Raw genomic sequence first — 14,106 nt, 5'->3', positions numbered from 1 at the left:
ACTACTATTTTAATAATCAAAATCAGAATTTAGTAGATATACTCCACTTGTGAGTAACATACATACATACTATTACAAATTAAATAAATGTTACAACATGTACATAGTAGATTCTCAAGTAACAATAAGTATTATACAAAAATGGCCAGAAAAGAATTCTTAATAAACAGAAAATGTTTTAAATAATAAATTTGTTTGAGACGCCCTTTATATATTTATAAATAAACAAAAATCATTGTTCACAAGTACTTTGTAACGATGCAAGGTACCTGTCAGAACCTAAAATCGAAAGGAAGTATACAACGTTAGTGCAAGAGCTCGGCTCACGAACAAAGGAACGCATTCCCATTCTCCGTGACAAATTAAAATTGAATGACCGTTAATTTCTGTTTCGCACGATGTAAAAGGAAGTAATGGAAAGAAAGTGTATCGAGGGGAAATTAAAACTTGACGCATGTAGGTGCATTAGTCAGACACACGAAGCCTCAGGTTTCTCAATCGAACGTGTCTTCTGCTAATTTCGGTTCTTTTTCGACCATAAGACTATAAACCAGTTTTAAATTGAGTACGTGGGAGAGAATTTCGCCGTTGGTGGTGTTTCACGATTCCTCCATGGAAAAATCAATTAATCTTTAAATGGAAAACGATTTCTTTTATGCAGTACTGTTTTTGGCTCTTTAGGTGAAAAGTTTATCATCAGGTATCGAATTTACGATTTATCGGTCGATTCATTTTATTCTTTCTATACGACGAAAGATAATTTTATATGTTGTTTTTTATTACATATTTTATCACTAGACAATTTATTATGACCCCTAAATTGTATTAGAGCTCAATTAATAATAATAATAACGATGAATAGCTGTGATAACAATCATAATAAATATATGATAATTATTATATGTATATATACAAATAATAGTGATAGTTAATAATACAGAAAAATAAATATGCTTATGAATATTACGTTATAGTAATAATAATCAATATTTGTAACGTAAATGTTATTGACAAAGAATTCACTTTAATGAGTGAGTATTTATCACAAAGTTCTACAACAGGAAAAAGGGAAACAGGAAAAATCTTGAAATATAATTATCAGTGAAATAAAATGAAATACTATACATATAATTTTTTTATCAACTGTTTAGAAAAAGTTGACAGATACAAATAATAAATAATATAAAGTATATAATACTAATAATAAAATAAATTAACATAGAGTTAAAAGAATGACTGAAAAGAAATCATAAAAAGATCAATGAAAATAATAATCTCTGAGTACGTAGCTCTAAAAATTCATTGACCATCTACAAATTTTCACAATTCATTACCATTATGAAAAGAAACTTCATCTAGTATCAAAAGCCATACTATTGCATATTCTTCAATTTTATTATTTCGCTTTTCTATTACTATTCTATTTTCACCATCGTAGCTTCCTACCTTAATTGCATGCTAAGGTGAACATAATAAAGACATCATTATTATCATAATTTTTCGCCTAGATCAACTTCAACGGCCATTCGATTCGATCGTATATCGGCACGTGACAGATTGCTTTTCATTTTATCTTTATTCCCCGGCTCTCCAACATAATATCCATCGTTCATCGGCGATTACGGTACACCGTATTCCGGTCGTCACGCGTAATTTATATGAAGCGTTCGCTTTACGGTAATTTTCTGGACGACTGACATGGAAATTGGCGCTCTCCTTATCTGACCCAGGTGCCGATCGTTTTTCGCGTGTCCTATCGCCGAGGCGCTCTATTTCATAAACCCGTTTATTGTCTCTACCTCACCGACTCGTTCCCTCTATGCTAAACACTTGTGCTCACAACGGTGGCCAACATAGTATCTATTCTAACTGTCTGCAGTCAGCTGACAGTTCACGGTACGATCGAGGGAGAGCTTACTTCGTGAGATACCGAACTGGGTATTTATTAGAAGCAAAGAGTATGTATGAACAGGTGTTGTCCTGTATGCTCGCTCTTGTTTATGTAAGGTAAGTGTCTCAATACCTGGACGCTTAGCATGACAGATATTCATTGCACAACCACGTGGACAACTTAAAGGTGGGATTTCCTGTACGTGTCTGTCATTGCGGTTTGCATCTACGACCAACAGACACATACATATACACACATCGTAAAGAAAATGAAGGAACAAATGAAGTAGATCGTATGTTTGGACGCAGACGCAGGTCGCAGTGTCAGACGCTAATAGGAAATCCCACTTTAAGAATTGATGTCCCGACATTTTAGTTGCGTCCCAGTAGCTGAATATATTATTTTTTGATACTGCCTTTTGTCTTTTTTTTATCAAGAGCATTAGAATTTAAGTTTAAAATTAAATAAAATCAGTGTCAGTGTTCAGGTATTGGAACATGGTTGACTAGTTGGACATTTATGTTATTTGTTGTGTTTGTGAAACTGTTAGATACCTACATCGTGTAGGGCATGCTACCCTAAGCGAATGAACATTTCACTGTGTTAGCAGGACCAAGAACGCATCGACCTTCTGTAGAAGTACTTAGTGTTATACTTTTTACTACTACGATCGCTTGCTAAGTGGTAGTGTGCAATGATATTCCGACTTTCATTCTCTTGACTTGTATTAATTCACATTTATATTCTGTTTATTTGCGACTTTATTGCAATTTTTGGAAATGCAGTAGTTTACACTTAAATTTCAACAGAGCTATTTCACTTATATTCCAATGACCCAGATAAACTATTTATTATTCCGAGGGTCTTGCTTGCTAATTGTTGACTGGGGGAGTTGTCGGTACTATCCCAAGCTACTGTCAGAGCTCTAGTTCTTCGACTTCCTGTCAAAGATATGGAGATAATAATCCGTCCTTAAAATCTGTCTCAGTTTCGAGCTGCGCCTCTGTTTTACTGGTCAGGGTTTATACAGAGGAAACTTTATTTCTGAAGGTATTTCGCTAATGAAGCCATGTTATACCTCTCTGTTTGAAGCTAAGTGGAGTTCAAAATGTTGGGCCACCTCTGGAGTTGGATCATTAGATGTCAAGTTTTTTCTTCTGATAAAAATCTTTCTCTAATATCCCCTAACCTTAACAAGTCTAAACCTAGGTCCAGCTAGTTTGGTTTCTTCCCGCCTTATCTATATTCTAATCCCTCCATACCTTACGTTGTTGAGGCAATTGAATTTCATCGAAGAGACTTCATTGATTAGCTGACCTAAGTTTTCACTCGAGTTATTGGCAATATCTATTTCGTCTATGTTTTTGACATGATTCTTATTTCATTTGTGTTCCTTCCAGTACCATGAGTTATAAAAGCTCCCGCTCCCTCTGACGATAGCAATCGCTACTAGCCATTGATATCTCCAAAACGCTGTTTCCCATATCAAAGGTAGTCTACGTCTGGAGATTGAGAGAGAGAGTAGATTTTGTTGCTGTTGTATGTAGTTGGTATTATTGTTGGGGTGTTGTCGCGGGGGAGCCTCAACCATACACCTTCCTTTTCATATGTATTGCAAGAGATAAGTATTCTCAAGATTTGTTGTCTGTCGATCGTGTTGTGATGGATTGGATTAATGAGTACCTACCTGTTTTTGATCATCCATTGGTATCTCAAGGTGATAGTGGTTAGACCAAATTTGAGATGGAAGTTTTTGTTTATGTTCAGGATTACTAAGTCACCTGTATCGGTTTTCGAATTTATCTATGATCGCTTCAATATCTGGAGAAATATTGATGATACAACAAAATAGTTAAGACAAAACTTGTAGGGTTCGAAGTGGCACATATGGTGCCTATATCAAATTGACCCTGTGATGACCTTGAAAAACTGTATGAAAGTCACGAAATGTACGAAGTCCGACCGAGCAACCTCCCCGCGGTGTACATCGGGTAACGCTAATGCTGGCGACGCATAAGATTTCTCATTTGTAGATAGTGTTTTGAAAATGTTTTAACGTCAGCTATATGAATATAAAACAAAAAATATAGCGTTCCATTAAAAAATGTACCCGTGACCTTCATACAGCTTTCCAACGTGATCACAGGGTCAATTTGATATAGGCACCATATGTGCTCTTTCGAAGCCTACAAGTTCTGTCTTAACTAGTTTTTTGTATCATCAATATTTCTCCAGATATTGAAGCGTTCACAGATAAACACACACTGTCTAAGAATCGTAAAGTGATAGAGATTAATCTAGAGGATATTTGGAAGATACTGTATAACAGATACCGTTTCTCAATTCGTTTTAGAACCTCAATGTGGTATAAGTTAATGCAGCGCAAAGATGGGAATTCGATAGCAAATACCTGTTTTCGATTCTTTTCTAGTAGAATCTCAAGATGATATAAGAAATAACTTTTATACATAAGTTGAGGAATTATTGTTTTTATTTAAGTTTACTTATTAACATGTAAGGTTAAAGAAAGTACTACACATTTAGTAAAAGTTCTTTTTCTTATAAGTAATATTGATCTCAAAGCATAAAACTAGAAAATCCCTACTCACACTTGCACTCATAGGTCCACGTACTCTCTAAATATTCCTCTCATGTTTCATCGTCAGTTCCAAATTCAGCCCAGCATTCATCAGATTAACTACTCACGACGAAAGGGTACCAAACTTAACTCAGAGCCCTCCAAGCCACCTCCTTCCTGTCGCGAAATACACCCTCGGGACTTGTCGTATGTACCATATCTCTTCCGCGATTCGTTGCACAGAACTCAAAAGGAAGTCGAGGCTGTGTTTGGTCCACAGGACAAGGCTTTTGCCATAAATAGGCTAGAGTGGAGGTGTAACAGTTCCGAGGGCATATCGCGACTTTCCTTGCTGGGGTTGAACGTCTCGTTATCTGGCCGGGAACAACGCTCTTGAGAAGTCGTTGCAGCACGTCCGAGTGGTCACGCATGTCCTCGTAAATCATTGCCGATGAAAATACTTAGGCCGAAAGACAAGAGCGCCAACGGCGGAAGCGTCGTTAAACGGCGGCGCTATTATTGGAGCGCAGGTGGAATTACGTTACCCTTGTCTTTTATTAGCCAGCCGCGACTCCCTTTTCTTCCTGCTCGAGCCTCCCGCGGGATGACTAACGTCTGCCCGTCTTCCTGGCAGCGGGCCAAAATTTCTTCGGCCGACGGATAGATTTTATTCGATGCTCCCCATCTTGTCTTGGCACAACCTTGGCCAAGCGAGGTACTCCTGTCATTGCCACGTGGAGACAGGGTCTCCGGGGCCAGCGGCTCTCTCGGCTTTCTTCTTTTCTACCAGTCTGGACTTTGATAAAAGATAACAAAGAACGGAAGGATAACGAAGGGCAAGTTCTTGCTGGATATAAATACTGCTGGAAGCTCAGAAGATGTCTGTCGGGTCTGATCGCCTTCGCGAGGAAACAGAATTCACAAGTATTGTGAAAATTAATGTGAATACAAAAGTATTTTACTGAAATACTTTGTTTTTCAGTGAAATAATTCTAGGTAGGAATACAGTCGTTATGTCGACCGTTTAATATACATATGTCTTTTTTGCCATTAACAAGTTTTTGCTCTTGTTTCGATATGGAATGAATTAATATTTATCACATCTAAAAACCCTAGAGAATCGTTATGTTCATATTAATTTTCACAATTTTTGTAAAGATGGCTCACACGCATTTTCTTAAGCCTCTAAAATTCATTATTCAATAATTCATCATCAGTCCAATATCGTCAATTAATTAAACATTACAAATAGTGAAAAAAATAAGGCAGAAGAAAATGTTTAACGCTTCAATGAAGCAAATGTCAAATGGAGAGTTTTTAGTAATTTCTACGTAGCTACTATGCAATTGATTGACAATGCTGTATGAAGAGGTTATCGTACCGTGATGTCTTCAGAAACAGTAGGAACTTTGGGAATGAATTTTGGAAAAATGACAAATGTAGGTAATTTTGTTTATTTTTGGATGTGTATTCATCTACGCGTTAGTAAGTATGAGTTTAGTATTTTATAAACAAATATGAATATTTATTGAAATTATGTGACTCACGTCCAATGTTGCTAATGACCTGCGGAATGACGGATTTGTCTCTGGCGCTTCGGTAACCCACGGCACGTTGGCGCATGGTAGCCTAAAAACACGGAAAAGTTGGCAAGATTCGGAAAACGCATTTCTTGGTCGAGAACCAATGAGTGACAACATATTTGTAGATTTGTAGTCTTTATGCGTATAATTTGAGACGAAGTACCTGTTTTGAGCCAATTTTCAACGATTTATGTTGAGTATCTTATTCAGGGTTACTTTTCGTATATCTTTTCTTTTTACTTCAACTCCTAACTAGTTCGGTGTTACTACTACAGCTTACAATTAGTGTGATTCTTTATATAAAATTATTAGTAACAGTACCTACACAAAGAAGCCCCAATTTTCTGGTTTATTAACACGTGGATATCTATAAGCAATTCATTGTCATTATAAATGACAAGTATTAAAGGTGACATAGTATAAGTACGATCCCAATTAAGAATTAACCCGAGAACGAAGGATTAACTCAGCTTGGACTTCACATACCTAATTTTGGTCTTAAAAATTTAGTCTTTAATCCTGCTATATTCCTCTTAAGCACCTTGCACATATTATGAATACTTTCATTATGAATACCACTAACGAAAATTTAGTATAATACCAAGGAATCAGAAATCTCGACATTAACAATAATTATTTCACATTTTATTCGAAACTAAGAAAGTTGTTAAAAGAAACAAGAACCACAATTGTCAAAGAAGAACCAAGGAACGTATTAGGCCTTTAAAGCTTCGAAGACTGAAGCTCTATGCATCTCTACTTCATACGACCCTCGTCAGGTTTCCCAGTTCGCCAAACAAGGCGAACAAGTCTTGCGAATTTTTGACCGGGGGAGTTGTCACAACATGAGCATAGATCAGGGTAGATCTAGCGTTTCAACACGCATATCTCATCGTACGTAAATGTTCCCGTGCCGTGGTACAAGCGATGAGCCCTCAGACTGAAGAAGTAAAAGAAGACGGAAACGAAGATAATGTCAATGTAAATTCATCGACAGACAGGCTCCGGATTCGTTGACTTTGCCTGGTGATTTATTACATCGGACTTTCCCCTATGCCAGATCTCTCGCGTTGCGGCACGAGAGAAGCATAATGCAGTTAGCGCGAAATATGCAAGGAGAACGTGTGCCACAGATAATGCGAGATTAGAATTTTATGACCCGACAGGCTCTGCACGGCAAAAGGCCACTTTCCACTCGCATTTTCGTTGCGGACCGAACACCCGTGCCGCTATAAATCCTTTTCGCCACACGCTCGCGATATCCAAGAGTAGACCGCCGCTGGGTTATTAATAATCCAATGGGAATAAGCCGTATAAATTATCGACGCAATTAGTAATCGAATCTGGTTACACGACAGAATCGGAGCCGCGGTTAATCCATTTAGGGGGTCGGCCATTACAAATATTTATTGTCCGTCACGAAGTGAAACTTCACCGAGGCTAGCGTTCGGGACCGTTCCTCTGAACCGGTTGTCGGGCCAGGGTTCTTATCTCGCGCCCGACGACGACCGATGCAGATTCCCCCGTGCAAAAATGCCAAATCGAAGGCGAATCCTCGGGCTGTTCGCGATTTCAATGCCCCGTTAATTTTCGTTTAATCGACCGATTGCGGCCGGTATCTCTCGCGTTGTTTAATCAGCGGGATTCTTTATGTGGATACGAACCGATTGGGCATCGAATGAAATTATTGAAAGCTTGTTGGGAGTTGGATGCAACTTAGAGATATTGGATAATGTAGAGTTAAACGCAAAAAGATATATGAGTCGCTCGGATCGCAAATTGATCGAGTCCTCTTTTTGTAAAAATTCTGTTTCTATCAACAAAGCACATGACTAATAGTCTACTTTTTGAAAATTAAACGATTTATCTGCATAGTTAAAATATATATTAAATATTATGTACTGACTGTACATAGTATTATAATTTTATGACAGTAGATAAAAGCCATTTTGATAAATTTGAATTTCTTGGTCAAAATTTCAATATGTCAAGTATGAAACCAATTATCTCTTAAACAATTCGCTATAGTACATTCCTTTGTACATTCCTTTTTATTTTACTTAAAATACATTCTTTACAGTACCTTCACGTTTTTCTACCTTTTGTTTTATGGACTTGATTAATATGATATCCAAGAGGCTCATATATAGACTGCGGCTGTTTATGCATTTATGAAAAATATAAGTTTGTGAAATAGTATAGAATTCACATAATTTACGAAAATATGTAAAATGTCTAAGGTACAGGTTAGGTATAACATTATTTTTTGAGCGTAAGCAAGTTCTATTATTAAGATCCATGTCTTTAGTTGTATTTATGTCAGCGTAGATTTTCATAAAAATCTGCATAGCTTAGGAATTTTTGTATTAAATTATTGAATACTTTGACAGTGAATCAGGGATGTGATAAGATCGAATGCCGTAAAGATACACATGTAGTGGATTAATAAAAGCTTATTAACAGTTCTTATAAGAGAGATTGGAGCTAGTTTTTAAATATTTCTGTCCTTTTGTTCTTTTTTTATTCTTTCTTGCTTGGAATATAATAAATAGCAAATTTCAGTAATTTATCTACTTTAGTAATTCATAAAATATTAGAAACGTTGCTTGTTATATCAGAAACAGTTATTTGCCATCCAAGATCACAAGATGTCAGTGCTTTATTTTTATCGAATACTTTATTTGTGGAATAGTTTATGCCAGAGATAACCAAGATTGTCACGAATTAAAAGATAATATTATTCAGGCGTTTGAAAAAGCGAAAGATATGCATACGGTATTCCTAGTTCATGCTTCTATAATTCTGAATATGCAAATTATTTTTTACTATTCAATTTTGTACACACTGGAGTCATTTCTAGTTAAAAACTGACCTGGTTAATCGGGTATTAGCATTTGAAATGGACAAGGTTTCAACATATCTGACTTCTTAAATTCATAAAAAGTTCTACACGTAACTAAAATAGTATAGTAAGTATCTGTAAAATAAAAATATCTGAAAGATTTCAGTTCCATCAAGGACTATTTTCTCCATTAGAGATATCTATACACTGATACTTACGACGAAACGGTTACGAAACTGGCCACCTCTCTTCAAACATCTAGAAATATTCCAAAGTCGGATGCGGAAATTAGTGAAAAATATGTCAAATATGTTTATTTAAGCAACGTTCAGGGATTTGCCTTCATCCCACATTTTCGGTTGAAGATTTATCCATAGTTCTACTGCGAAAACGTAAAATGCATGGCCGAAAGGTGGTATCTTGATCACCGAGTGTTGGTCGACGCTGGAGACATTTGTGTAAATCGCGGAGACCGAAAATAAAGCCGTCCGAACGCCTGGGACCATCGGCATTACACGATTTCCATAAACGTTACGCGCGAGTTACATTTGCTCCGTCCAGAACGGTCACTCACGTGCCCATTAAATTTACATTAAATTCACGTTTCATTTACATGAGGCACGTGGGAAACGTCAATTGATAACTGATACGGTGTATTAGATCAGCCAGGACGTTTCGATTCCTTTTAACACGTTCCATGTCACTTATACAGCGTGTAACTAATATAGCCTTCGATATTTTTGGCATTATTATTGCAAGATGAAGGCAGTTGTAGGGCTGACCAGAACACTGGGTTGTAGGACATTTAGTGCTTCAATCTGGATTTCCCATTACACCTCGAAATATCGAAGACTATATTTGTTACACCTTGTATGTGTATGAAAGTTTATGTCTGTTAATTTTGTCATATTTTTAAGGCAAGAATTTGGTATATATTATATTTTAAGGTAAATAGTTATATCTATATTTTTTTAAATGGAAGATTTGAAGTTAAAACTTTTTAACCCCTTTCAGTGTCAATCTCCTAACCACGGGTATAGTGAAAATTGTCAAGTCAGTAGTTACCTAGTTCTCCCTGCATGAAGAAAAAATTCGAACGAAATTTTTCTACACGCTGATAAATTCTTCCAGAGTATACCAAACAAAAGGAAGTTGTATTTTTCCCACAGATTTAACAGTACAAAAGAGTTAGAAGTTAGAAGAGTTTTAAAGTAGGTACCAATGGATCGGTCCGTGGCAATTTTAGCACATCGACTTACTATCGATAGATAGATACCTTGGCACTTAAAGGGTTAAGGAAACTGAATTATTTAAACTTTAGACATCTATCTCTGTATTCTATAAAACGATTGCATTCTCTTTAGCAAAATGCCTCCGCAGTTTGGAGTCTCCTGAGAAGAATTCATCGAACTTTATAGGGTCGAAAAAAGAAACTAAAGAATGTCTTAAATCACTAGTAATAATAGTGTCTAAGTACAATACATTGCGACATCTTGATTCAGACTGCAACATCTTCAATGCAAAGATTATCTCTTAGTCATTATTAAAAATAATAAATAGTAAAGAAAACACTGTCTCCATCCTTTTTTCAGGTTAAACAAACATACTTATCAAACATCTAAGTACTAAAACTACTGAACAAATATCTTTTCCTAACTCAGTATCGACAGGCCACTTACCAGCAGCTTCTACCCAAAGAAGCCGATAGCATTCAGAATTGCATGAATTGCCCAACAAACTCGCGATTCGTGGAAGTGATATAATCCTCGTTGGTCCCGCGGATTAACTTGTCAAGAGAAAGTCCGCTTTTCCCCTCGGTTTCCATCTCTCGTCTCTTCCGATTCCCGCCGATCAGGCCGTTCTACGGTTGTGTAATTTTCGTTGCCACGGCTTTTTGTTGCTCAGAGAAAAACGGCCGAAGACCTGGAGCAATCTGAGAACGTTAGACGAGGACGTTGAGACATTTGGTGCTCGCGAGGGACAGAGAAGGGGCCGATAAAAGATAAATGGATCGTGATGCGGGGGTCAGAACGAACGATAAGGACGCAGTGTCGCGAGATATCGCCAGTATCTGCTCCCAGTTTCACAACAGCCGGGTTTAACGAGTCAGATGAACGATTTTAAGGAGGAACGTTTGTATTTGATCGCTCAGTCAGCGCCGGGACGTCCTTAGTTGAACTCTCTGTTCAGTTGATTGGGTTACAGATCAGCTTGCTTTAATTTGAACGATGAATCAGTGGGATGGGACCGGCGCGCTTTGCTCGAGCACATCCGGAACATGCGTTCTCTGTGAGAAGGATTCGATGAGAAAGGAGCTACTCGCGACAATGCGCTGCTGACCCCCAGGATGACTTCTGTTTATGACGGGCACTTCAGGCACTTAAGACACTCTGAAGACTTTCGTTTTATCTGTTTCTAATTTAGCCAATTTGTGGTGGACATGAGGTGGATGGAGGAATATACTGATATGTTAGAAAAAATATTAGTAACTTCTAATTTTCGATGGTCATAGGTACATATACAGGGTATTCCGCCTATTTTGAGTGGATTAAGCATCTCATTTGTATTTAAATGGCTTCGAGGGGGACGTAATTTGATGTTGCTAATTTTTTTTTCTGCGAATGTTCTGTTAATCATTAGATAAAGTAAATGTCCCCTATGTATGGACACTTAGGATGTTAAACGTCCCAGTAAACGAATAACTTAAAAATGCATAAAATATTATTTCATGATGTTATTATTTTTATTAAGTACATTAAAATTTAAGATTAAAATTAAATACAATTAGTGTTAGTGCTTAGGTACTGGGATGTTACCTTATCCTTTTGGTAAGGACTTTATAATAGTTTCATTCACAATGATCGAACAGGGAAAAGTAGAAATGGTTCAAATTTTTTAATCGTTTTAAACTGTCTGATAAGTAATTTTGCTTGATAGTAAACATTTCTTGTTGAAACAGTTGTCGATTTGCGTCATTGGAAAATTATTGGGAACTTTTCAGGCAAAAAATTGGTGAAAGTTTGAGGCGGAAAGCGATTCGGACTAATGGATTGCCTTCAGTCTTAGAAATTCTTTCTGGTTGAAGAACTTTTGCAATGATCGAAAAAAGTTTGCTTTAAATGATCTGATGACTTTCAATAATACAAAATTAATAGTTTTTCCAATTAATGTTTTTGTTATTTGAAAATTGTTTGTTTTTGGAAATTAAATATGTTTGTTATAATTACGAACTCTTAGATCGTGCAGATCTTGAAGAAAATTTATTATGTTAAAGATATGGAAAAACAGTCCATGTAATATTTGATCCTAATTTATTTCTTTATAATAAATATTTATTGATAATAAATTTAAATAAAGTATTAATCGCAAATACCTATTTAATTTTTCAGAAAATTTGTTCTCGATAAGAGTCTGTAATAATCTAAATAAAACATATACTAGATTTAATTAAACAATGTGCAAAAATATGTATCCCTATTTCTTGAAACTGATCCAATTTAGCTGTAATTGTTTTTCTTCTAATATCGAAACGTCTTTCGCACAGTGATTTATCTCCATAAATTTATCCAACTTAGCCAAAAAAGGATTTGTCGATATTAATATAGATAAAGCCAAAAGTCTTACGGTCTAGATTTATGTTGGCTCGTGCGATAAGCTATCGTAGCCAGCGCCTGGCTTTGACCCAGTAATCGGTGCCGTTTGAAGATGCCATTTGATTAATTATTGGGTTATTGTACCGGATGTTTAGACATTAAAATTTTCGATTACGGACCTGCAGAGTCGCTGTGTTAATTCCCAAAATAATCGCCCGTGGTCGGTCTTCGTACTCGTTGCTTGGTAACATTGAATCCTCGTTTACAAAACCGGTAAATCAGTTCGAAAGCTAACGCTGAACTTCCTTAAATTATGATAAATTTGAGTTGGAATTAGGGCCAAGCTAAAAATAAGTATTAGTATTATTAAATTTTTACCTAAGTTATACTATAATGAGTTACTAGATACATGAATTATTTGTATTTATCAAATAACTACTTTTTATTATTATTCTTTTACATGAAAATGAATTTTTCATATGAAGATGAATCTCTTGAAATCATTTTTTAATGATATTGTTATGAGATTAAATTTATATAAAGTTATCAATATAAGGATAGTTAATAATAGTCCAACCAAATATATAGGTAAACAATATTGCAGTGTTCCGCCATGTGGAACTTCAAATATGCAATAAAAACTGTCTCAAAACAAAGCTAAAATATTGCTTAACATTTGCAGAGTTATCATTTTGTTATCCAACTCTTTTCTAATAAGTATCTTTAATGCAAAATTTTAAAAAAAATGGTGTATTTCAGAAAATTACAATGTATATCTCAGTTAATTATTTAGAAATGGAAAAGTAAATAAGCATTTTTAGGTAAATATTAGCATAGAAAAATCAGGCTACAAAAAGATTTTTTTTCCTGATGGTCCTGGGAGTATTAAAATGGTCTAAAAAATCCTAGTACATAACTCAATAATTACAAGCGAAAAAAGCTCCAGACTTCCCTATTTTTCAGAGTATCCTAGATGATGAGCCCCCTAAATTAATCTTCGATCACCTTAAGAATCAAATAGCAATAGTTGAAAGAACCGATCCCCTAATTTGTTCATTCAATAAAAGTCAGGATTGCTCTGTGGCCAAGTCACGTGGAAGGAACGTGCAAACGCGAAACAGAGATACGTCAAGTCAGAGCGTGGCCCACGCGTTCCCATGTCACGATATTATTTTCGACATCCTCGAGGGAACGTCTTGTTTCCATCCAGCGTTACAAATCACAACGCAGCGAAGACCCACGAGCACGGGGGAGAACGTTTTCATAAAAATTTCGACCCGATCTTCGTTCCTCATCCACGGGTTACTGATTCCTGCAACCGATCGGATTTCATCGGCCGTTCATCACGAAGGTGCGACAGAAACGTTGGATAACAGGCTGCGCATAGTCGTGACACTAGCCCGCCACAGGTTACGCTGGAAATGTACGACTTTTGAAATTGAGCTTGTCAAATTTTTATCGAAGTGATTAGTCCTGGTGACACGGACGTTTATTGAAGCCCTCAGCCTGGTTCCGTGTCTGGGATGAGACTCATGGCATTGCGACGAACGTAATGGAGCATAGACGAAGTATTTGCTGGATAAATGTGGAGTGCTACATTATTTATTTGTCATTTTCGG

General features: G+C 36.4%; 1 protein-coding gene across 1 annotated transcript in view; it reads left to right on the top strand.

Moving 5' to 3' along the window:
- LOC143184444 (tRNA dimethylallyltransferase) overlaps positions 1-14,106 on the top strand; it is a 153,422-nt gene that overhangs the window by 73,106 nt on the left and 66,210 nt on the right. The window lies entirely within an intron of this gene.

This window comes from Calliopsis andreniformis, chromosome 10 (genome assembly GCF_051401765.1).
Source record: "Calliopsis andreniformis isolate RMS-2024a chromosome 10, iyCalAndr_principal, whole genome shotgun sequence".
Taxonomy (NCBI): domain Eukaryota; kingdom Metazoa; phylum Arthropoda; class Insecta; order Hymenoptera; family Andrenidae; genus Calliopsis; species Calliopsis andreniformis.
Note: the sequence above shows the minus strand (reverse complement) of the source record. Positions and strands in the feature narration are given on the sequence as shown.